Raw genomic sequence first — 27077 nt, forward strand, 5'->3', positions numbered from 1 at the left:
TTTTTCTGAAATTATTTCAGAAAGAGAGGCCATTTCGAATGGGTCCACTTCGTGTTCCTGCACTTGACGTCTTTATTGACATTGATGGTTCCATGAAGAACCTTTAACATCCATATTGCACAAAAGGTTGTTTACAGTGGAAAAGGGTTCTTTAAATATGAAATTATTTTTCACACTGTTCATTGAAAGGTTTCTTTGGGGAACCAAAAATGGTTCTTCTGTGACACTGCTGTGAAAACCCTCTTTTGGAACCTTTACTTTTAAGAGTGAACAGGTTTGTTCCAATTTATTTTGTAAGTGTGACGAATGGTCAGCTGATGGTGACGGGTGCTTGGTTAGGTTAAGCTCTGCTCTTGATGGATTAAAGTATTGCCACAGCGGGTCATTAGTCACCACTGGTTCCTTCTGCTCGTGGCAGTTATTAATCATGAGCCATGACTGTTGACTGAAGTGCTGGACCACCGCAACACTGATCTCCACTGGATTTTACTGTGTTGCGCAATAATGGGTTAAAATGTCCTATCAATTCTTTCTTACTGGCTCTTTGTATTTCACTTTCAAAAGTATAAATGATTAACTAACGCTCATAGACGGACTTTCTTTTTTTTCTGTTTGTTCATATGGTTTTAGGGTGAAAATAGAGACGCACCTCAGAGAGGTAAATGGGGGATTTCTGTGGCAATTATGCTATTAAGTCATTATGGATGTGCTTGCTATGAGCTGATAGATCCCTTTATATGAGCAGACATTGACTGTCATTACTCCATGGTGTCAATGGGTTCATGTTTGTTTTTTGAACTACACCTTCACTTGAATAAGGACTTTTTAGTCATACTTGCCTCTTTTATAGTTGGGTATCATTATTGAATAAAGGAAAGGTTTTTTATCAGTAAAGGGGTCATAGCTTGAGAAATCTTTTATAATAAAAGAGCTTTATATACTGACCACTTCCTCTCCAGACCTACAGAATGAAAGGAACAAAAAGTAGTGCGTTTAAGCAAATGCAGTTAGTATTAAAGAGCAAGACCTATTTTACATTTGCAACTTTCTTTAGTGTGTAATGTTGCAAAGGGAGTTATTCTCTATATCGGTGCGCGCTGTTTCTGAAACACCTCCATTAGACTTGAGTTTTCTTCCGGGAACGTACATCACAAGATCGCACATTTCAATAATTCGGTCGAGGCTTAGTTGAGCTGTAATGTGTTGTCGCCATGTCCAAGAGACGCTGTTGTTTTGACCTCTGGGGCGGTCTAGTCTTACAAGTTAGTCATTCATTTTTATTCTTTAAGACTGTTTATTACTTTTTCCGAGTCAGATACATAAAAACATGGATTGATCTAATTTCATACCGAAAAGTAAGACTGACTACCCCTAACTAACTGCTAGTTGGTCATACTAGTTCTTAAGACACATTTAACATAATGGCTGTTTATGCAACTGGCCCCAGGACCTAATATGGGTTTGGTAAGACTAAAAAATAAAAACGGTTGAAGCATACGGTGCTTTCCGGAAGGACGGGCGTAGTAGAGACCGGAACTAAACTAGTGTTACTGACAGACTGGGAAGAGAGGTGCTGCAACATTGTAATACAATGTGTGTGTGTGTTTTTTTTAAGCATTAAAACTTATTCTAGACCCCAAAAAGAAAATGAAGACTCCAAAAGTGAATAATAGGTCCTCTTCAAGAAGGTAAATGTGTGCATGTCTGTATTTATTTGTGGCACTCGTCACATGTTGTTCCTTCTCACAGATGGGTTCTGGTTTCCATGTCAGCTCTGCACCCTCTTAGATGCTGGGCTTTGAAATGTCTCCAGTTTCCAGTATTTAAAATGTTTTTCATTAAATCTGGGTTGAATAGTGCCCATGTGAGCCTAGCCGGCTGGACCCAGACTTTCTCCTCTCTAATCAGAAGGACACACTCATTCAGACAAGGAATTGATAGACTGGCAGGGCCAGCGATCTGCACCACTTCCCCGTCAAATTGAATATAACGTGGCATGCACGTATAATGCAGTGTCATGGCAACCAGCACAGCGCTGCAGGATCTGGACCTCAAACCTTTTAACAATTTCTTGTTTCTGTTTTTTAAATGTATTTGATATCTGTGGTTATCCTGTAATTTATCAACTGTATTCTACTACTGTATTTGTTTCAAGACACGGATTTACATTGGACAAATGTCTTTTAAAATGCATTTATTTATTAAAAATGAATAAATATTATATACAAATAGTTATAATAAATATTAATATTAATACATGAATGCTGCTATAATTATTAATTCATTAATACTAAAAATAATATATTTTTCATATTAAAATGAACTGCATAGGCCCACCAATATGCAAAATGTTTAACATGGCCTAGACTGAAAAGTAGAGCTGGCCATCGACACAAATTTCAGAAGTCAATTACATTTCGATTCACAAGCTTACGATTCGATGCAATTCCATTCAATATCAATTAATTGGGACATATCAGGTACCGTACATGACCAAATGACGTGCATTACCCGTAGCAGATCTATACAGGTGGAGCTGGGGAAGGTGGAGGGTTTCTGAAAGCGCAGTGCACTGCTAAAGCAAATGCTACCCAGGTATTTGAAGGTTGAGCACCCAACCTCATTGGCTACTGATAGAGCAGGAACCAATCAGCCGTGCCCTATAGATAACCATGTGATTTACAAGCAGGTTGAGTTAAAGGACCTATACACTTTGAAAAGTCACAGCATGCCGCCCAAATCTTTTTTGCTGATGTCAAAAACTGCATTCATCCAAACTCTTTCTATGACTTGACAATATGGCCAATTTAAATTAATTATTTGTGCATTTAGAGAATTGTAAAAAACAATGTCCTTTTCGGTAGAGATGGGTTAAAAATATAGATTTTTTTATTTTTATTTTAATCAATTTTCATTTTGAGGAACCAATATCAATTCTTAAATACCAAGAATCGTTCAGTCTGTCTGTTTTCAGTTGATGAATGAACAAAGCTTTCTAGCGTATCACCCACCCAATTAATCACAATAAGCTTTGTTACTTCTGATATGAAACAAAGTCTCGGCTTTCAAATTATATGAAATATTCTGAAATGCAAACAATAAATACCATTTTGGCGCTCTTTAATGTGTCTTTACTACTAGTTACAGCACACACAAAAAATATAAATGAATCAGAAGGTATCAAAAATTCAGTACAACTTACCGAAATCCATATGGATGTCATGTAATCGCTCAATCAGTGTTTCAACCACCAAAAGACATCAATAAGACAGCTTATATAATGTCACCTAATGCTACATTTACCTCATAATAGTCATTCAAAACTCTTTTTTTTTTTTATAAATCCGTCATGTTTTATGATAACCACCAATCAAATGTTTATATTTCAAAGTAATAATAAAGAGAGTAAACACTTTATTATTATTTATTTTTTAAAACTTTTTGTGTAATTTAAATATAATTATATCACTACTGTTTTACCAAAAAGAGTCAGAAATCAAATGTATTTTAACATGTGTATTCAATGAAGATTTATATAACTGCCATGACGGTGTGGTTCTGCTCAGAGAAAGACTATTGGCACACTGAAAGCAAGATCATAGACTGTTAGAGGACTTTTAAAGCAAAAACTAAGACAATACAAATTTCAATTAATTGTAATAAATATTCTGATTGTCCTCGAGTATAAATTGGATTTGAAAGAGGTGAGACACCTGACCCATAAGTCCAGGATTCTTCCAGCAGGGAAGCTATAGCGCTAAAGATCAATTATGAATAGCATATATAAAACAGGCAGTTATTTATGGAGATGAGAGGATGTTAAAGCCTTTTTAAATTAAATTACGCTGATCCAAGCTTTGTGAGCTGAAGTCCCCATGGCTTAGCACCTCTGAACTTCCTTTTTGTTATTTTAATGTAAGAAAAAAGATGTTATGAGGCGTAGAGTCCATGTCTGGAGGTTTTTAATTCCCTCCACTGTTTAGCCCAACTTCACCTTTGTTAATTTTTTTTATTTTTTATTAACTTCTAAAAAAACAGTCAACATGTAAGAAAAAAAACAGAGCACACATGAATGTGAAAAATATTCCCTTTCCTTTTTAACATCCATTGTACTGTAAACAATGCTTTGCATATGCATAAAGGTCTCTTATCTTTCGGTGTATTTTTTTTTATCTGAAAGATAGCTTGAAGCAAGATTATTTTTTCTCCCTGTATCATTAAATACATTTTCAAAAGTACAGAAAAGGAAAACAGAAGTTAACGTAAAAGTAATAATGCTGTTCCATTTGATAACTAGGTTTTACAGTTTCTATATTGCCTTCTTTATTTTGAAGGATGATAGACGGAGTCTGATGGACAGTCTGTTGGCTATTCCTGAGATAGTGTGAAAATATATAGAAAAAATAGTTTTTTCCATATAGCTACACGCATAGCTATCGCTGTCTGTCAGCTTGTGGAGATCATCTTTGGTTTTGTTATTTCTGTAAAGTTAAAATTTGTTTGGGCAGGTAATGTGAACAGTATTTTTTACCAATATTAATTGGAATAAATGTGTAAAAAAAAAAAAGTTAAGTTTGCATAACTTTTTTTTTACTGGAGTAAATGGTTTTGATTGAACTTAAAATACTAATCTGCCGTCTTTATAAAAAAAATATAAATCAATCTGCCATCTAAATATAATTCTAAGTCAAAAATGTTTAAATATTTTTATAAATATTTAAATTGTGTAACTAAGATGTTTTACAAAGAAGTTCTATGTTGCTGGTTTCAACATTATTTAATTTATTTAAAATGATAATAATTGTAAAAGTAGTAAAAAGTTCAACTTTACTGTTTTTGGTTAATTACCTTCTTCTTCTTTTTTTCTTCTTTTTTTTTTACTGTTATCTCAAAACATGGAAGCTTGTTTCCGCAACTGAATCAAAAAGATAATTGTGACTTTTTATCTCATAATTCAGACTTTTTTTTCTTGCAGTTGCGAGTTTACATCTCATTACCCACATTATCTTTTTTTTAATTTTTTCATACAGTGGCAGAAACAAGCTTACAACCCTCAGGAAGTTAGAGTATAGTTATAAAGAACCGTTGCAACAGAACAGAATTGGTGAGTGTTTTTTATCCTGTTAGTTTCAGACAGCTGACTGACAGGTAGGCTATATAAAAAAAACTTTATACAATGAAAGCATGTGAGTTTTGAGAGGGTTTCCACATTCTGTAGTTCTGAAGTAACTTGGCAACAAGTGCAGGTTTGAGGAATTGACATAATCAATCAACTTTATGAAAAGTATTTTTCTCGCTTGCTTTCAAAGTTTACAGCTCATGTCTTTTATTGGCCACAAGCATTGTGAGCTCTGACACACGTCACAATTACTGCTGGCCGTCGTTGCAGGAGTTCGAGACGGTTTCATCTGTGCTCAGAAACACAACACACACACTGAAGTGGCAGTCTCTTGACGCTCGCAAAGCTCTTTGACACACCTCAGTGTCTGCGCTCATAAGCTCCCGCAATCCATCGCGCTGTAAAGCAGCCAGACGCAGTGTGAAGCAGTGGGTTCTGGGAAACTGTGCGGTAATGACCACATTACAGCAGGATACACTGGAGAGAGTGTTTTATCTCCTGAAGAGCGAGATGGGCGAGCGGGGTCAGAGAGAAGCATAGCAGACTGCACTGAGGCAACGGACGTATGAATGATTCTGTGTTGAAGTGTGATGCGATCTCCACCCGCTCGGACCACTGACAGCATGGCTTTATCTTGACACGCTGCCAGATCAATCTGAGAAGCAGAATCCCTCTCTGCTGTTTTATTTGATTGCTTCTCTTTTTTAGAGAAAAGAAACACTTCTGGAAACACTTTTATTTGAAGGTTCCCCTTTAGACAATATGTTGATTAATGTTGCTACTAGGCATAGGCGTAATTGTATGGGGGGACAGGGGGACACGTCCCCCCCAATATTCAAAGAAGGACAATTTGTCCCCCCCAATATTTGACCATACTGTATGATTGATTATGCGGGCAATATCGATGTCCGAAAATATAAAATCCCGGCCGGTCTATTTCCCAAATCCATTCGACTGGCCTTACTTACAGATTTCGCGCTCCTAACTCTTCTTCTGTTTGGTTTCTCCTAACTCACTGACGGTGCACGAGCTACTAAAGGTATAGGGAAAACATGACATGGATTTCAGTTTTTTTGTTAATGTATAGTAGGCTACATGAACAAAAACCTATTTCTCCTGAAATCCATGTCATGTTTTCCCTATACCTTTAGTAGCTCGTGCACCGTCAGTGAGTTAGGAGAAATCAAACAGAAGAAGAGTTAGGAGCGCGAAATCTGACAGACATTTGGCATATCTATGAATGGTAAATATCCTGTATTTGGCCGACATAATCCCTTAGATAACGACCAGGTGAATTTCACTAGAATTTCGAATTGTGGAATTTGTGAATTTCGACTGTAATAGGCCTACTATACACAGCTTGTATGAATGGGAGGGACTATTGACAAGCTATAGCCGACAGCTAGCTAACGTAACTGCACGTTTTTTCTCTCTCGATACCATCGTATCAATTGATTTTGATTAATATGCGCGAGGGAGAGAGAGAGAGAGAGAGAGAGAGAGAGAGAGAGAGAGCAGACACCGCTCGGGTGAGTGCGCGCGCGCGGCCGGGGCGCTCGCTCTCTCTCTCTCTCTCTCTCTCTCTCTCTCTCTCTCTCTCTCTCTCTCTCTCTCTCTCTGACCTGTCAAGCGCCCTGTCAAGATGCGTCAAGAATTTAATTGTGATGCAAAAATATTCTTCCTATTTTTTTTTTTTTAAATACAGCATTTTGAAAATAGGACCTACTGTATGAGCCTACATTGGCCTACAAACTGTATTTATTTTATACAACGGTTAAATTAACAATAAAGTTAACATTTGTGTGTTACTTTTTAGACACAATATTGTTTGTTTCCCCCTTTATTTCGCCGACGAGAATTTCATAATGAAACTGTAGTCCAACAGACTGCGATTTTTTTTTTAAACTGAAATCCGCGTTTTGAAGGAATCATTTGATTCAATGAATGAATCGGCAAATCGGTTGAATAAATGACTCCAACAACTCGCTTATTAAGACAGTGACTTACTGCCACCTACTGGCGGGTTTAGTTTCATATTTAATGAATAGCTTTATTTATGCAATTGCACATTAAGTGTAAATATATAGTAATGCCAGTTCGGATGCCGCTTCTGTGTCACCTCTGCACTGCAAGGATGGATTTTTATCTAATTATTTAATTTGACAGTGGTGCTGTGTTATTCTAATAGAATTTAATTTGAATGTTAGAATTTGACATAAAAGGTGATGCATACCTCTAAATACGTTTAGAAATAATTTCCATATTTAGGTGAAAATGTCCCTGGAAATCAATTTAAGGCGGCAAATATTGCCCCTTAATAAAAATGTTAATTTCAGTCACTACTGTAAACTGACCACTGCACAGATAGAATATGTTAAATATGAATATCTTCGTGAGTCTGCTGTGAACAACAGGCCTAAACCAGCCATGGTACCAGTACAAAATCAGTAAAATATCATCTAATGGTATTATCATCAAAACTTTGAAAATATAGAGATATATTTTTGTTAATATTGCACACCCCTAATGTACAGTATTAATTTTGATTTCTTCAGGTCTTAAAAAGCCTTAAATTTGACTTAAAAAAATGTGCAGATACCCTGATTAGTAGGCTACATAACTGTTTTACTATCATTGCTGAAGACTTGATATTAGAAAATTGTTATCCTGTAACAGTAATGTAATCAAAATGTTTATAGCCACTATATGTTTATAGAAGAATATAAGAGAGAGATCATGGCCGCTTTGCTGTCAATTCAGGCTTGTAATTGATGCCGATGCTGTAATCATTACAGCGTGAGTATTGGTTTGACGATCCGATGTAATAAAATTCCTTGTTGTGTTATACAATTACAAACATTCGGACTCTGACGTTTATTTTATTTTGATTAAAAAAATGTGTGCATGCGCCAAGACAAAAAGTCCCACAGCTGTCCCCCCCAATGTGTGATTGACAATTTCGCCCTTGCTACTAGGCCTACATATCTACTAGTCTATTAGTAGACTGTCTGCTTAATATCTACTAACTCTTTATTGTGATGCTCCCTCAACATACATTCTATTATAATTAACTTTGCAAGTAAATTGTACTGATGTACTGTTTGTGCATATTTATATTCAACAGACTGTCTAAATACAACATCAAAATAAAGTGTAAACTTTATGTTTTTAAAGGGACACTAAGTATCTTTTTAGGTATTTTATTATCTAAAATCAATATTTTTATTCATAAATATGTCCTCAATGGTGTACAAATACCTCGGCCAATTATCTGACTTATCCTTATAAATGAAGAATTAATTATCTTTATATACATGGGACGGGTAGGTCCACGGAGGCTTCCATGTAGTTCCGCCATCTTGCAAAACTATAATAGCAGAGAGGGACAAAAAGTACTAAGCCAACGCGTTTCCACAACGCGGTTTCGTTCAGAGCCAGCCGAAACCAGCAGAAACGCAGGTGCAGAGCAGTGAGAGGCGCTTAAACTGCACCGGCAAGTTTAAAAGTCTGGATTGCATTGTTATTATGGACCATATGTATGCCGCGCCACAGGAGAAGAAAACATCGTCGCCAAAAATAGACCGTAACATGCGTGGGATTTCCCCCTTTCTGGTCAATGTATCTGCTTAATTATTTGTATCCCCGGTTGGGATAAATTTATCCGCCCCTCAAAGTGATCATAGTGCTAACAGACGGATCACAAAACTTATCATGGATCCGTGGTTTGATTAAAGTCAATTTTATTTTAAAATGATTACTCACTAACTCTTGAGCGTCTGGCACAAGTGATTTCAGTGTAAAGACGCGTTTATGCGCGTTTAGAGGTCCTGCGGCGCGGTGTTTAGCGCGGTAGACGCGAGCCTCATTCTACTCCAGTTTGCGCGAATGAGGCGAATTGCTATCACAGATAATGTCTTTTCTATCATTTCACTGTAGCTCAGCATCGCGATGTAAAGTTAACGTTATTGCATGATCACAGTTCATATGTGTGGGGAAAGATAAGCTATTAGAGTAAAAATATTGCGTTAGGCTACTTCAGTTAATAAGAAAAAAGATTTTACAATTCCTGCACATGCAGTGATGAAGTTCATGTTCTCATGATTTATTTTTATGAATAACAATGTTTCAAAACATCCCCCCTCGACGAAGTGCTATTAGAAGACATCCTGTCAAAGCTTTTTGGTACATATCGCCTACCGTAGATGCAATGCGCATTTGAAAAAGCGAGGCGCTGGAGAGCAAAATTAGTTTGGATGCAAAATACGAATTCACCACTAGATGGGAGTAATTCCTACTTAGTGTCCCTTTAAAAATTGGTTTAGAAAGATTTTCTAAATTTCCCTCACCCTCACTAAATCCAGCGGTTTCAACTTCTATCATCTTGATAGACAAATATTGTAAAACATATTACCTTAAATTAAAAAAAGTTTGTAATATGCCTGATAAATGTTATCAAATATATGTTATTACTTAATACCTTATCTCTAACATATCAATTAATTAGACTGAAGGCACCTATTGTGTTTAACTTAGGCAAGGCAAGGCAAGGCAAGTTTATTTATATAGCACATTTCATACACAGTGGTAATTCAAAGTGCTTTACATAGAAGAAATAAAAATAATTACATAGATAATAAAAGAAATAAGAATAATTAAAACAGTTTAGAAAATAAAATACGGTGCAAACAGTCGGACGAACAGTGGCACAGTGCTCATTCAGTAAATGCAAAGCTAAGCAGTGGTAATTCAAAGTGCTTTACATAGAAGAAATTAAAATAATCAAAAGAAATAAGAATAATTAAAACCGTGTCTGAGATGGAAGTGATTGATAAATTGATTTAACTTAATAAAATATTAGGCCCAAACTCATGCCTTTGCTAACTTTTGTTCTTCATACTGCACAGCGCACACAGTTTCGGTGTAATTATTGTGTTTTTCCGTGTATTTTCTGCTTGCTGAATATCTGTTTTTCAGAAGTGCCCTTTCCCTGTTCCGTCTCGTCGCTACTCCTTCGAGATATTGTCTAATTCGCATTGGTTTCGGTTGATCTTCAGACCATGCCAGGCAAAAGTCATCATATTGAGTGTTTGTGTTGAAAACCATTTGGCTGCGGCAGAAAAAGGATTTTGTCGCTGATGCTTGTAAAGTGCTCCCTAAATCTCTTTGGCAATAAGTATAGTTATACATTGTTTGGCACAGTGGGTAAATCTTAGATTGAACCCCACCTAGGGTGATCTTAAAATTTTACATTGTCTGACCTTTAGTAGTTTTATTTTGTCTACTGCAATACTGTGTTTGACTCGTATATCCACTATGTGTTTTATTACTCCCTTCCAACATACGACCAATAGCAGACCAATGAAGCCTAAGAGGGGAAAAGAAAAAGGAAGACTCTTTTGCCTTTGATATAATTATCATTCTAGCAAGTAGTAGTAATTTTAAATAATTTAAAATCGTGAACTTAAAAAGGCATTCAATTTGTGTAACAAGTTAGATATATCCTCTAATATATGTCTAGGGAGCGGAACAAATGATGAAATCTACTGTAACGTTCTGTGAGGTGCATGTCAGTCATTGAAGCAGACTGGGGGAAAAGAAAACGCAGCAACCGTCTCTGCTCACCAGGGATGAAGGATCTTTGAACCCCGTGTTTCACCAGCAGGTGCGATTACTGTATCAAAGCTCGAACCACTGTCATGACACCTCTGGAATCAAACATTTCACTCATCCACAAGCTTTTTGCCTGGAAACAGTCATTGTGTGTGTGTGTGTGTGTGTGTGTGTGTGTGTGTGTGTGTGTGTGTGTGTGTGTGTGTGTGGTGTGTGTGTGGTGTCTACGTACGTACTCCTGGTAATCCTATGTCCCCACAAAGATGGCAATATCCGAAATCCTGGTCCTCATGGGGACATTTTTGGTGGGCAAAACATGGGGAAAAAATGGTGTGTGTGTTTTTTTTTGTTTTTTTTTATGTACAAATGCAGAAAGTTTTCTTAATGGGTAGGGAATTATACAACTTGTAAAGTATAAAAATCATTATGTCTATGGAAAGTCTCATAAAACATGGAAACCCAACATGTGTGTGTGTTTGCTTGTGTCTGTACGTCTGTTTTTTGTGGGGGAGTTTTAACTTTTTTAAATCAAATATACAGCTAATTATAGTCATAATGCTGTGCTATAGAGGTTCTCTTGAAATTTGTCGCATTGAATATGCAGTATGTGATGTCCAAACCTTGATATGAAACTTGATATACACAGACAGCAGGACATTCTGTATCCTCTTGGACAAATGCCAAGTTGTGTCAAATTCTGCCCTCAGGGGGCGCTATAACTAAAAGACCCTTATAATCAATTTAGTTAAAAAAAAACTGTGCTGCGTCTTTGGGACAAATGCTAAAATGTCCTTCATAAATCACATGCATAAACCAACAAACATGTTTTGTTTTGTTTTTTTGCAGCTTATAACCTATAACCATTATGAAATTTTGGAACAAACACAAAAAATCTTTTTTAATTGAAATTATTTTTTCCCCCCTAATAACTCTAGAACTGTGCTGGCTAGAATTTTTTTTATCACTCTTCATTCAGTGACTTTTCCGTAGTACTGAGAAAACCTGCCATATTCATGAATTTTCAATGCTAGGGGACGCTATAAAATAACACAATCCTAATAGTGCAACTGTTATTGAAGAAGTGAAAATTGAACACACAAAAACAAGCAATATAATATGTAAGCCGATGCATATGTAAAATAACATGATCATCAACATTAAACACTATCATGTTACCGAATGAAATGTCGACCCAGGACGAGCTATAGGATTGTGAAGCTTTGGGGTGTTGATGGACTGGATCTACTCCATCTATGTTTTGCTCATCGTTCTGAATCCGATCTGGATGTAGTCTTTGACAAAAACATGATTTATAAACCCTAGCGGGGAAAGACTTGAGCGCCGTGTGCGAGACGCTGCAAAAGACACGAGACCCGAGCACAGCGGTTAAAGACGTCCGTCTAGCGCATGTTCACTTTAAAGAACAATGGAAAAGTAGCGCTGTGGAAAGGAAAAACTTGTTCTTTGTGAACTTTAAGACTATAAGTCTATCCCTCAGCCTTTTTTTTTTTTTTTTTTCATTTACTTAAATTGTAGATTTAGTAGACCTTACTAAGGTTTATACGACCAAATCTTTCTAAATTCATTATATTGGTCACGCTTTCAGTACTTGGACCCCAATCATATCCGCTTGTGGCTATACTTTAAATGTAAAATTGTGTGTACATATTCTTTTGTGTTGCAGAAATTCATGTAGGCTAGGTTTGGAATGACTTGAGTGTTAGTAAATTGAATATTAATGAGAAACCATATACATAGAATTGGCATCCACTGCCAAAGAATTTCACGTGATTCTGTTTTCCGTCAGTAAACGTTGTGTATCTCTAAAAAGAGATGTGTTGCTAGTCCTCTCAGAGGTTACTGCTGTTTCACGACTGCTGAGACTTACACTGACACTCTCATACAGAAATAAAACCCCTGAAGAAGGATAACAAGAGGAAGAGACGAGTTTCTAATGGGAAAATGCTGATCATGTATAGTGCTTTTTACCTGTGTCTCCCGTCATGTGTAACGATGACCCAAGTCACCTCAGCCATAAATTGCCGGCAGTGAGGCGGGAGACAAAAGCATTCATCAATGTAATTAGAGTGCTGTGCACACAGTGTGTTTAATAGGAGCAGTAGGGAGATGGATCCCTGGCTCTCTGACAGATGAGCGGCGTGTTCGTAGGCCACGGGAATGAACGGTGCGTACGCTGCTGTCAGGAATCTGCATGTGTCGGGAGATCGGCGCGGTGTACTGAAGTCTTCCAATGGGTTTCAGGGCTGCAGTGCGGGAGGCTTATTATGGCATCACCCAGTCATCATTTCAGAAGAGTGCTGTGGTAATTACAGGGGAACGTGGCTTATTGCCACGATGAAGAAAAATCAAAGCATTGTACTCCCAGTGGCAAGCATGGAGTTCTAATCAGAGAGCCAAAAATGTCACTGGCACTTGAGTGGTCGTGACTTGAGATGGAAATGATTTTACAGATGTCAAAATGAGAACGGTGCCAACCATTAACCGTGACATGTCACACATCACTCTAGCATGCTAATTTGAACGATCATTTTCATATTAGTCGTGACCTGAAGTACATTACATCGCCTTATACTCTTACCACCAAAAATCTATAATGAAGTTTAATTTTGGAGGCTACAATCCTTGGTGACCAAAAAGTAGACGCCCACTGGCCCAAGCTCAAGTTTGGGTTGACACTGACTGTCACTAACACTTATCTATTGAAAGTATTCTAGATGTTATCCTTAAACTAATGAGAGTTAAACCCTGTTACATGGACAAATAATATTAACCTCCACCACACCACCCCCTCCACCATGTTTTGTGGCTTTTAGTTGTGCATGTTAAATTGGGCCATATTTGGAACAAGGGTTCATTTAATTTAGTTTACGACGGTATGTAAAAATAAGTTAAACACTTCTTATGTTCGTTGAACAGACTGAACTGGCACTAAACTAGTCACCCCACCCAGTCCAGACATGTACAGAAATACCACAGTGAAATTCATAAATGTACAATAAATTCCGCAGAACAGTGCACTTCGACACCAATATCATATAGTCTTCGATAAAGTCTCAGCACATCATATATTGGGGCTTTGTGATGGGAAACAATTGCATTTATATATCCGTTATAAAATGGGCAAAATAAAGTCTGCAAACATACCTAGAGGGTTTGAAATGAACACTTAAAAAAATGCTGAAAGTGAGTAAAAATGGCTTTAGCAAGTAAATAAATCTTGCCACTTGGCTATAACTTTATTAGGACATGCTATATACTGTATAGTATGTGGTTTAAATAGAATTTTAAGAATTGTATTCTGGGGTTGATGTTAAATGGCGATCCAACTACCAGAGTAAACTTGATTTTTTTTGCCCCTGAACTCACATTAAGCCACGAAAAGGAAAATATGATGAACAAAACCATGATAGGTCTTCTCTGTTTTGTGACAAGTGCAGGGTCACTGCAAGACGGAGTCTGACTCATCGTGTAAGTCATGCTGTGAGCGACTCAATGACCTAGCATGCATTTACAAAGAAACACATCGATATAGTCCTATGGCTATAATAAGGCTATTATTTCAAATAATGACCAAATCTATTGGATAGTTCTCTTCATTATTCTATGAGTGGGTTGCTGTTGGTAAACAGTATTTGTTTTTTGTTTATTTGGAATAATTTTTTACTCTGATGTCCTGAGGTGGTGACCTGGGCGAAAGTGGGCAGCCAGCTATTACTAATAAGGACTATTAAGCAATAGAAGAAGATTTTTGCAAGCCAAAAACAATGTGATCATTCAATGAGAAATATCCTGTGTCAAACAGCATTAATGGATCCTGGATCTATCCCGCTCACAGTCTGACACAGTGATTATGTCCATTCTGGCTTCTTGGCTTAATTACACCTGTTACCTGTGGAGAGCACACTTGTCTGCACGCTCTGATTGGTTGTCTAGGTTTGTTGACTCTGTGTCAGGTCTGGCAGGTATAGTGGATTAAAGCAGAGAGTTTCATTTGTCAGTTCTCCACTATAACAGTGACCCTTCTGGCTAATAGAGAAGCTGACCTCTCCACTCTTTTTTTTACAACATTCAGCTTGGCCGGTTTACCACTGGCTTCTGCTGTATAGCTGAAGTGAAGAAGTACAGCTAAAAATATTTAAATGTTTTCACTACCAATCATATATGAGCACAATGTGAATCAATTTAAGACTTTTTTTTTCATGTGTGTAAATTTGGTAAATTCTTAGTATATATTACTAACTTATTCTTTATTTGAATTGTACAAAAAAATATGGAGTTATCACATTGTATATGAGTTTAAAAGGGTGATATAATGCCCTTTTCACAAGATGTAAAATAAATCTTTAATGTCCCCAGAGTGTGTATGTGAAGTTTTAGCTCAAAATACCCCACAGATATTTTTAGCATGTTAAAATTGTCACTTTTTGAGGGTGAGCAAAAACGTGCCGTTTTTGTGTCTGTCCCTTTAAATGCAAATGAGCTGCTGCTCCCGGCACAGGGGGCGGAGCTTCAACAGCTCCTGTCCTTTTACCTCACAAAGATGAGCACTGAAATTTTCAAAAGCGTTTAGCCTTATATGTTTAAACTGGAGTTGGACAAAGATGGAGAGACTCAAGAAGAAGTGACAACATGTAGAATGCAACAGGACATTCCTGAATGGTTAGTTGATGAATTTATGTAGTTTATGTGTAGTTAATCTTCTAGTCATTGATTAGCATATTCTGTCATGATAATCTATAAATCGTGTTCTTGGGGGCGGGGTTTATGTAAATTTGAGGGTTAGTAATGTCACTAGCCCGAGAGGAATGTCATGTAGTTCCTACCAGCCGTTTGTTGTAGTCCTTAATAAAACGAGTTCTTTAAAAGCAAATATCTCCCTTTGCTTTGCACTTTGAGAATTGTTACTTTGCAGATGTTGTTTATGCTCAAACAGCAACATTACACACTAACTAAAGTTAGAAAAGTGAAATCATAACCAACCACCCCTTTAATGTTGTTTAATGTACAGTATGTTGTTTTATTAGTTCTTGTTTTTTTGTTTGTTAGTTAGTTAGTTAGTTAGTTAGTTAGTTAGTTAGTTAGTTAGTTAGTTAGTTAGTTAGTTAGTTAGTTTGAGCACACTGTATGTTTTCAGTCAAGGTATTTTATACTATTGGATGTTTTTCACGATCACTCCTAGCTGGCCTGTTCCGCCAAACCCTAGCATGACAACAGTATTATGCTGGAACTAAAGTTGTCAGTTTGAGGATAACATGGACCTGAAATAGTTCACTCACTCAAGGTGTTGTTAATGTCTCTCTGATTTGAATTTTTATTGATGCAGCCAAACATCTCGTGTCCTGACAGGTGAAATAAAAAGCGTGACACAGTTACCTGCATGATTACACCTACCGTGAAGCACATCAAACAAGCTCCATGATACTGGCGAGCCAATCCTTCATTGTGAATTCAGTTGAAATGCTTTGGCTTTTGTAAACAGAAGTTAGCATATGTAAGTTCCTACAAAGCCATGGCTTATGGACCGAGCTGCATCACAGAATTAACAGCAGTTACTCAAAGGCAGATAAGCAACTGACATCCAGATCTTGTATTCATCTCGGGTACACAAAACTGTCGCTGGGTTCATAATCCATGCTTTGCATATTAAATGAGATTTCAGTTTCCAGTGGTCTGGTTTTCCAGCACTGCGAAGATTCATTGCATGTAGTGCAGATGGCCAGTGTACCTCAGCTCCTGTTGTTTCTAAAAGAGTGTTTATGTCATCTCACACCACCAAATCATTTTGTCATTCCAGATGATTGAGCTGCCAGTGGAGCGCGGGCATGTTGCAGAGTTTCATCACCGTGTGGCTTGATTGTTTGTGTTTGTGTCATGTTTTCAGTGTCACTGTGTCTTGTAAAATTCAATCTCTTGCTTTTATTTGAATGTTAAACTTTAAACGTTTTCTGCATGAACTTCCATGGTTCCGGCTAGTTAGTGCTGGTCTAGCGTAGCCATGTTTCCACATTCTCCGCATGTTCTCCTCAATTCTGGTGGGGCTTAAACAAGCAATGTCCTACCTCAGTGAACTTTCGAGCCCCAAAGCTTTATATTACAAAAATTGTGAATAAAATGATGATGCAATGAGGATGATAGTAGCATCATTATAATATAAATGTTTCAAAAGGTCACAAACACCATCTAGTAACAGAAAAAAGTAAAACCACGAAATATTAATACCCTTGTGCTGTGTTGAAAACTCATGTAACACCCTTTGTTCCTGGTCAAAAATGACCGACGTTTTAAAAACTGCTTGTAAATCGCTCATTCTCTACAGTATTATCACAAAATTCTGGATTCAGTCTTTTTGTCAACTTGTTTTCTTTCAATTATGATAGGTTTTGTATTTCTTTTTGGAACTGATTGATCGTAGACCTAATCGAGCTGAGCTTATGCACCCTAGTTTTTCTATGAAAAATGCATTAATTGTGGATAAATTTGTCAATATTCAACAAAAAGTGGAACAAAATTTGCACTGTTTATCACACTGTCGTGTGCTTTAATGTTTAACCAGGAAGTTTTGAAATGCTTTTATTTTGTAAAAAATGGAACATTTGTGGCCTCGTTGATCTGAGGATAAAGTTCATCTCTGTAAAGAAGAAAGTCTGCAATAATACTTAAAATAGTTTGTTTATACGAACGTGTGTGTTCTATCCACGCATACACAGGCCCGAGGCCTTTATCTTTGCAAGCACACATGTAAATATGTGAACGTGAACATGATGAACATGTCTCTGAACACTAAATGTTTCTCTTATTTTCGATCTCCCCCATTCATTTTAAATGGATGGTCATTTTTGAACAACGTAAAATCAGATCAATGAGGCTTACAATCAGTCAGTTTAAAAAATGAAAACAAACTTGTCCTAATTGATAGAAAACAAGTTGAAGAATCCAATATTTGGTGATAATATAGCATAACAAGATATTTATAAGCTTTTTTGTTGTTGTTGGCAAGTCATTTTTGAGTGTGACTGTGCCATTATGTACAAGATAAAAGCATTGCAAAACAAATGTCCTGGTTAAACATTAAAGCACACTAGTGTGCTAAATTGTACAGAATTTTTTTTACAATTTTATTCGAATAATGTTTTTTTTTTATTTTTTTTTACTGAGGTTCATAATCAGATAAAAGAGGCCTACGAACCAAAAAGAAATGCAAAACCTGTCCTATATATATATATATATATTATATATTTTTTTCTATATTTCTATTGTATTATCAGGTGCAAATGTTGTTGTCATTATACTGTTTACAAGGCTATTAGAAGCATCAGTTTTTCATAATCTGTGAAAGGATCACCTAGGAGTACCTCATCAGTTCAATGGCTCTTTGGACTGAACACACAAATCCACATATCAAGCATCATATGATAGCACGCTGTTGTTCGTAGCTTTCATTATCAGTGTTACCAGTATAGCTTCCAGTGCTGGACCATTCGAAGCCCAGTGGCACGGTATCAGGATCGCATCCAGCCAATGAGCCGTCCAACTTCTGTGTGCTTGTCCAGCCGTAGACCACACAGCCAAAGCGGCTAATGATTCTGGCTGAGCTCACCGGCATTGTGAGAGCAAAGAGATACAGTAGATAGTAGAGCGGAGCATACAAAATAGACAAGAAACCCAAGAGGAAACTTAGGTCCTAAAGTGAGACTGTTTCATTTGTATTCATTTGTAAAAAAAAAAAAAAAAAAAAAAAAAGAAGTTTCGAGTTGTGCTAAGGCCTCATGAATAATTAAACCATTAAACTAATTAGTTCAAGTACTTCAAATAGAAAATGTTGTGCTGTTTTTGCATTAATGTGGATATTTGATGGTTCATGTTTATTATTTTCATATTGTTACAGCTCCCTCTGAGTTATTTCAAAGCCCTCCACACTGCTGTCTAGCAAAGATAATATTTTGAAAAATAATTTGATCAGTTATGAATTGATTTAAGTTTTTTTATTGTGATTTGCTATGCTTTAGTATTAATCTAATTTATTTTCACTTATTGTAGAGCAGTTGAGGACAGAGCTCTGTTCTGTTGGGTGCCAGCTGAGAGATGGGGGATGTGCATATTAATCTTGCGGAGTGATGCTTGTGAACAGTTGGCTGCTTCTCTGGCCTCAAGCTGCATTGCACTGTTGCTCTATGAATAATGTGACTTCCCAGATCTTGCCAACTTCTGTCCCACTCTGTGTGATACCAGGGCCGGATTTATGCATAGGCATTCTAGACACGTGCCTATGCTCGCACGTCCAATTACAAATATTTTAATTATTATTATTTCGCTCTAATAGCAAAACACTGTAAGACAATTATCATATCAAAAATGCGTATCTCCATATTTTGTCCTTTTTTTCATAAATCACTACTAATGGTCACCCTTTATGAAGCGTATTAAAAAGAGCTTGTGACTCGACCTCATATCTCCATTGGATCCTCAAACTGTTGGTAAAAACCTAACCTGATCTCACGGAAATTCTTACGTATTTTATGAGGTGGCTAATCCGCATGAATTCATACGAATGACCTACCCCTGACCCCGCCCCTAAACCTACCCATCACTGGGGTTTAGACAAATCACTGGAGTTTAGAGTGAGTATGCGCATTGAAAAAGCAGTAATTATAAAAATAAATGTAACTATAACTGTTCTTATAATTCATTGTTTACCTAGGTCTCAATGGGTTTTCATAAATAGATTTATAAACTAGTAATACTTATAAGCATAAATGAAGCTACTGTATAATTCATTATAAACATGGTCTTCATAGAAAGTGTTACCAAGAGTCTTAGTCTAGCATTTGTCGAGTCATTGCCAATACTGTCTTAAAAATGTATTTTGCCTATGTCACAATATGAGGTAAATCCGGCCCTGTGTGACACAAACGAACACATGACACATCTTGAAGACAAAATAAGAATGATAAATGACAAAAGTTGAAGATAGATTCACATTTCTACTTGAAGACTCTTAGGGCTCTATCTATCACCCGGCACAATGCAGCGCCAAGCGCGACGCAAGTGTTTTTCGCTAGTTTCAGCCTGACGCAATTATTATTTGTACGTCCTGCGCCACGTTGTTTAAATAGCAAATGCATTTGCGCCCATCTGTGCGCCAATGTGCGTGGTGGTCTGAAAAAGAGGTCTGTGTTCAGGCGTATTGATGGTGCGCTGCTTTTTTGAGGCAACATAAATAGACTGCGCCATTTACCAACTGAAACCTGGCGCAATATTTTATTTTATTTGTTATTTAAAGAGCGAGTTAGTAATGTGCGCCTATTGCGGGTCCACAACGTGCGCACACTCTGCTTACTAAACACAGAGGGATGTGCAGCATCACACAAACATGGCAAATATTTAAAATAAAAGGATTACAATGTAAAAGATTATTATTGTGTACATAAAGATATGGTGGGATCTGGCTTGTCCTGTAGATGCTCTGCTTACGTACTTTTACCTCGCGCACGAGCAGTTCCGTTTGCACTCTGGAGACGCGTTCGGTCTTTCCACAATCAAATTCCGTCATGTAAATAGCGAATCCGCCATAGCGCGAGAGCAACTGGCATTTAAAAGGAATGGGAGATTAGACTCTGATTGGTTTAACGCACGTAAATCCCAAAACACACCCATTACCCTTTTAGACCATGCGCCTGGCGCGCCGACCATTTTTCCCGTCGTTAAACTTGCAAAAGTGGATTCGGACTCGCCCTAACTGAACTTGCGACCATGCGCTTATATCATTAAAATAAGGCCCTTAGTCTCTCACAGTCACGTTATGGCATCTAACCTGGCTAAGAATCTCTACCAGTTGACACATTTTACGTCATGGTTTTGATGTAACATGTTGAGTAGCGCTGCATCAAATTATGCTGCAACCAAGAAGAAAACTTTTTGGCATCATGCAAGAACTCTTGTTTGTAAGAATTTCTTCCTCAAACTTTGTGTTTACCTAATTTGGCCCAGCCTGCAGTATTACGACTGAGGTTAATGAAGTGCATGAACATGCAGCACGCCTCATAGAAGTGGTCCAAACAACAGCTGGAGAGTGTCCCTCTGGTGGCCAGCTATCCAATAGTTTGCCACATTAGTTTGCTTAAAATGGCCACCAGCCATGGCAGAGTAGACAAGCACATCCAACAAGACTTCAGCTCAAGAGACTCTAACCTTTCTGAGCGTGACGGATTCTGCCAAAGTGGTTTGTACCATTCTTATCCAAAGGCCACTGAAGCCTTGATTCACAAAGCACTGAATAGATGCAGGAAATACTAAGACATCAGAGAGCGCATCATATCCTGTTCACTCTGCCTGCTGGCCATATGGACAATGTTATGATAACAGAAGCACACCAAAGCCCAGTTGTTTTCCTCAGTAGGCTAAAGCAGCTTGAATTTGTTAGTCATATTTTCTTTTAAACACAGGTTTTAGAACAGTTTGGAATGAGGAGACAGTCGAGCCAGGGAATTATATGGTAATTGTTTTAATAACTTCAAAACAATAACATCTTGATAGCAGATTACATCTACCTACAGATAACATATTTTGCTCAACAGCTAAAGAGTAAAGCAGAATCTTTAACATTAATCAATTGATTTTTCATTGTAGTTACACAAATCTGCAACAATTAAATGTTAAATAATCTAAAATATACTTTATGTATTTTATCTCACTTTATTATTATTTTTCTGCTTACCTTCGATGATCCACTTCAACAATTCTAATAAGCAAAACCATGACTTTAGTTAAAACACATGTGTGACCTTGGACCACAAAAGCAGGCTTATGGGTCAATTTTTTTTATAAAACGAATAAATACACTTTCCATTGATGTATGGTTTGTTATGATAGGACAATATTTGGCCGAGATACAACTATTTGAAAATCTGGAATCTGAGGGTGCAAAAAAAAAAATAATCAAAACATTGAGAAAATCGCCTTTAAAGGACAAGTTCGGTATTTTACACTTAAAGCCCTGTTTACAGATCGTATCTGATGAAATAGAACGGTTAAGATTAAAATTTGGACACATGCTCCTGTCCCGAGAATTTTAGTTTTATTTAGCGTTTGTGGACCTATTTTGCCAAACGCGTCACACCCAGATTCTTCCGTTGAGAGCTTGAATAATAGACACCAGTTGGTGGCGATAATGCACCTTTGCCGATTGCAAGCAAACCGCTGGCATTTCATTTAATACACAGAAGAAGCAGAAGAAGAAGCGGCGGAGGAATATCGTACCTCACACAGCACATTCAATACAATCAATGGAGTTGGACAAACACTACGATAAAACCTGTTGGAATGCATCTTTTTCAGCGTTTTTTTTTTGGGCCCGTATCAGTGAACACCCCTGACCACTCGGTGAGTTTCACGTCTTTGTAAACGAAAGTTTAATGTGTTTTAGGAAGGAATCTTCCAGTGGCCATAGACAACCATTGTGTGGGGGTGGGGGGGAAGCGAAATAAACCCAAAATTCTCGGGACTGGAACATGTGTCCAAATTTTAAACTTAACCGTTCTATTTCATCAGATACGATCTGTAAATAGGGCTTTAAGTGTAAAATACCGAACTTGTCCTTTAAAGTTGTCCATTTATGTTTGCGATTGTGCTGCATTCACTCACAAAAAAATATTTTTTGATTTATTTAAGGTATGAAATTTACAAAATATCTTCATTGATCATGATCTTTACTTAATATCCTAATGATTTTTGCCATAAAATATAATTTTGACCCATACAATGTTTTGTTGGCTATTGCCACAAATATACCCGTGCGACGTATGACTGGTTTTGTGATCCCGGGTCACATTTGTGTTAATTGTTTTGTATTTATTGCTGCGCCCTCTACTGTACAGGTGTGAATTTGCATTTCATTCAGCCTGAGGCTTATTGGTTTAATGTTTTTGGTGGGAAAATGCCTTTACATTTGCCAAAAATAGATTTTGTTAATAAAAACAAGCAAGCCCAGCCCAGCCCAGGTGACAAAAGTAATTCAAAAGTTATGCAATAGCTACTTTTTGGGAGGAACAACATAATATTGTAATGCATTACTTACAATAAAATAATATTATAGAATAAAAGTAATTTTCCCCAACATTGTTGATTATTCATAAACTGTTGGCTGATACCAATCTCTTAGACCTTCACACCTCCATTGACATTAATCTACCACATTATCCTATGGATATTCTCGATTTTGTGATATTGTATTTATTTATTTATTGATGATATTTTTATATTATGTGTGGCAGTTTTACCAAGTCAAAAGGTAACCTGTATTTACATACTTTTAATAATTATAATATTTTTTTAATTGATTATTTGTACACAACAACAACAATTATTATCATTGTTATTAATTGTTATTAAATAATATATTAACATTTAATGTGGCACAGACCATTTTACATTTTTTGGTTTCTTGAAAATGAGTGCGCCAGAGTGGTTCTGTGCTGACCGTTTAGTGCACTCAAACAGCATGCCAAGAGCCAGGAGTAATACTGTGAAAATAAGCCTCTGATACTCAATTTCTAAACCTCTCTCGCTGAAGGCCAGGAGGTGAATCTTTATCTCCTGTTATTAAATCAAACACAGTCCTCTCTCTTGCTGTGATCAGATTCTTCACTAGATTTTGGTGTTCTCCTTTTCCTCCCGAGCACTTTTAAGGGCAGCCATTCAAGTCAATGTGATTAAGAAGAGATGAGCTTCAGGGAATGATTTAAACATTCAGTTGTACTGCGAAAGCCATTGATTTTTACAGTGATTGACAGTTATTATTTACTGGATAGACTGATGCCAAATATGGTGGGGATTTCTGTAACACTTTACAATAAGGTTCATTAGTTGATTCTAAAAAATGCTGGGTTGTTTCAACCCAATTTTGGGTCAAATATGGACAAACCCAGCCGTTGGGTTACATTTTTAACCCACCGTTTGGGTTTGTCCATATTTTACCCAAAATTGGGTTGAAATAACCCAATTTGGCTTTTCAGCATTTATTAATCTTTTTCAATATTTAATACATTATTAAAATCAAACGTTGTATTTGTTAACATTTGGTAATGCACTGTGAACTAACATGAACAAACAATGAACAGCTTTTTATTAACTAATATTTACAAAGATGAATAAATACTGTAACAAATGTATTGCTCATTCATAGTTCATGTTAGTTAATACATTAAATAATGTTAACTAATGAACCTTATTGTAAAGTGTTACCGGGATTTCTTTCCCCAAAAGAAACCTTCAGTGAACAGTTCCTAAATTATAATTTTTTTCCTAAGTATGAACAACACTACAATGATCTAAAGAAACTTATTTCCAATATAAAGACCCATTTTGTGGAACGGAGAGGTTCTATGCATGTTAAAGGTTCATCGATGAAATCTGACAACAACTGTCTTATAAATGTTGTTTCTAAACACAAAACACTTTTTTTAAACTACAGGACCAGCCAAGGCACATGTGAAGTGATAAGCGTGCAAAACTGACTGTTTCTACAGCAACCGGAGCTTCCGAAGGCAGCGGCAGACGTGTAGGCTGCAGCCCAAATCACATACTTCCCTACTATATTCTAGGCGAAAAGCAGTATGTGACAAAATAAGTATGACTGAGTTCACAGTACTCATAAAAGAGTAAATACCCGGATGACCTACTTCTTCCGGCGAGTGTCTGAAGTGTGCATACGATGGACACTTTACTATCCCATGAGGCCATAGTAGAGGATTTATGAATGGAGGTGATGAGGATCTCATGAGGATATGATGTATCATACTATGATGTTCATACTACACACATTCATACTATATAAAATACTTTTTTAGCGGTCATGAAGTAAATACTTATTCAAAATAAGTACATACTCAAGAGAGTATGTGATTTCGGACGCAACCAATGACTTTATTGGCAAAAGTCTCTTTTATTTAGAAGGCTCCTTATTCCGCCATATTGCACGTTGCTCTTTCTCCCATTCATGCGAGTGCACCGTCTTTGTCTTCGGTGATACTCACTTATTTTGAGTAGTATGATAGTAGTTAAGCAGTTTTTACCTTTATCTTATATTTAAATCTATAAGCAGTTTTTATCTTTTCGGTAGTTTATCTTTTATTGGCTAACAGGCAATGTTATTATGAGGTAGTTTTATTTACGATTCCAAGATTATTAGTATTATAAAAATACAAATCTTCCCAAAAACATTGATGTGTAAAAATGTTGCTGCAGTTATACAATATGATGCACCGTATCTTTAAAGCTACACTGTGTAGGAATGTGTCCCATCTAGCGGTGAAATTGTATATGACTACCAACTGAATATTACTTTCTAGCCCCTCCCATTCCGAGGGCATTTTAACTCCTACGGTGGCGTATTATTTCAAATCTGCCGGCAGTCGCGAGTAATCTCCCCCTCGCATTCGTCACGGTGCCACTGAGTGTAAAAACGTGAAAGGCGAAGCTTGAATTTCCAGGTATGTCCCTCTTTGGCTAATGTATTTTCAAGATGGAGGCGCAACATGGCTTCCGCCATTCGAGCAGCACACCCGTATGTATTATAAATAGCAGATTCTACGCTTACGAGAACACTTGATTAGTTGGTAGAAGTAATTATACATTAACGAGCACATTTAATTTTGAAAGAACAAAGTGGTTTTTGCTAAGAATCAACTTAAAAAAATTACACAGTGCAGCTTTAACAACTTTATGCATTTTAATTCAAGTCATTTGATTATGACGGATCTCCATTTTCACGCCGAGCACTGCAATCTAATAGGTCACGGGCAAAATAAAACAAAATACAATATGCATTACATGACCATGAAATTAAACACTCATCCGCTAAGGGTTATGGTGCTCAAATGAGAACACGTCAGCAATGATTCTGAAACCTGCAGGCCCGAGGAGGATAATGCAAATGCATCTGCGTTAAGATGTAATGAGATATGACACAATTTTACTTCTCAAGGATGAAATTGATCTTTACATGACCATTTAAGCAGGGATAGTACTAATGTTCAATTGGCCCTGTCCACATTCCAGCAGCATTAGCATTAGATCAGTGCTGCTGTGTCACATGCTTGTGTTTCTTCCCGGGTGATATTGATAAAAGCTATTGATACATTTAGTGAACCATTGAAAAACTCCACTAAACCTTTTTTTCCCACAAACAGTTTAACAAAAATAAGCAGGACAACATTATTCTCCCAATGTGCAAAAAATCGAATTTTGCAAATCTAATCTTTGTAATAAAAAATATAAAGGAGGAGATACAAATCATTTGTATAAAGTTAAATGTTATAAGTGATATCCATAAGTGGATGCAATCAATCATAAAAAGAAAACATCTTAATTATGACTATTACGTGTTCTGCATTTAGTGTCTGCATTTATTTAATTTAGCAAATGAGACACTTAAACCGTTTTATTAATTAGAAATGATTTAACTACACATTGTCTTGACCTTTCTGCCTCTGACAAGGGCTACATTTTTTATTGTTCTTATTTCATCTACGTTACCTCCCCCTCTGTGTATTATATATTAATTGTAACAGACGTATGCATAGACCTGCTGCATGTAGTGTAATTAGGGTCAATGAACCTTCGAGATGCATGGGCCATTGACCATTATATTGACTTTGACTGCCACCACAAGAAATTAAAGTTAAACAGCTCAGCGTTTATAGCCTGGACTCCTCATCTTCATTCCCATTCATGAGAGAAAAACACAATGCTTTTAGAAGGAAATAATATGCTTATAAATTAGTTATAATTATAAGCTCCATTCTTTTCCTGCAGATTTTTTTTATGATTAGCACTTTTTGATATAGACCCCTGAATATGATAATCTCCTTTAAAAACAATATATTTTAAAGACCCAATTGACTGTTCGCAAAGACCCGCCCTCCTTAGTTACTGTCGCTATGTCCGACAAGCTTGCCGCTCTCACGCCACACCATGTTCTCACGCAGTGAGAAATACATCGCGGAGCAGAGAGGAGACTGACAACACACTGAGAGACAGGACAGACCAGGTTACTTTTCAGTTACTTTTGATATTAAACATATTAAACAAAGTCTCACCTTTCAAATTTGGTCATTTTTTTTAAAGAAATTTAAACAATAAATACAATTTTGTGGCTCTTTGATGTGTCGTGACAGATCGCTGTAGAGCATCAGTTAAATCTGCTCGTGAACCGATCATCTCTTCCTTCTAGTTCATTTATAGCATCAAATAAACATGAATGAACATAAGGAATGTTGTTTTAACCGCGGAAAGACGTCAGTACACTCCGTTTTTCAAGTTCAAATCCTCC

This window comes from Phoxinus phoxinus (assembly GCF_949152265.1).
Source record: "Phoxinus phoxinus genome assembly, chromosome: 19".
Classification (NCBI taxonomy): Eukaryota; Metazoa; Chordata; class Actinopteri; order Cypriniformes; family Leuciscidae; genus Phoxinus; species Phoxinus phoxinus.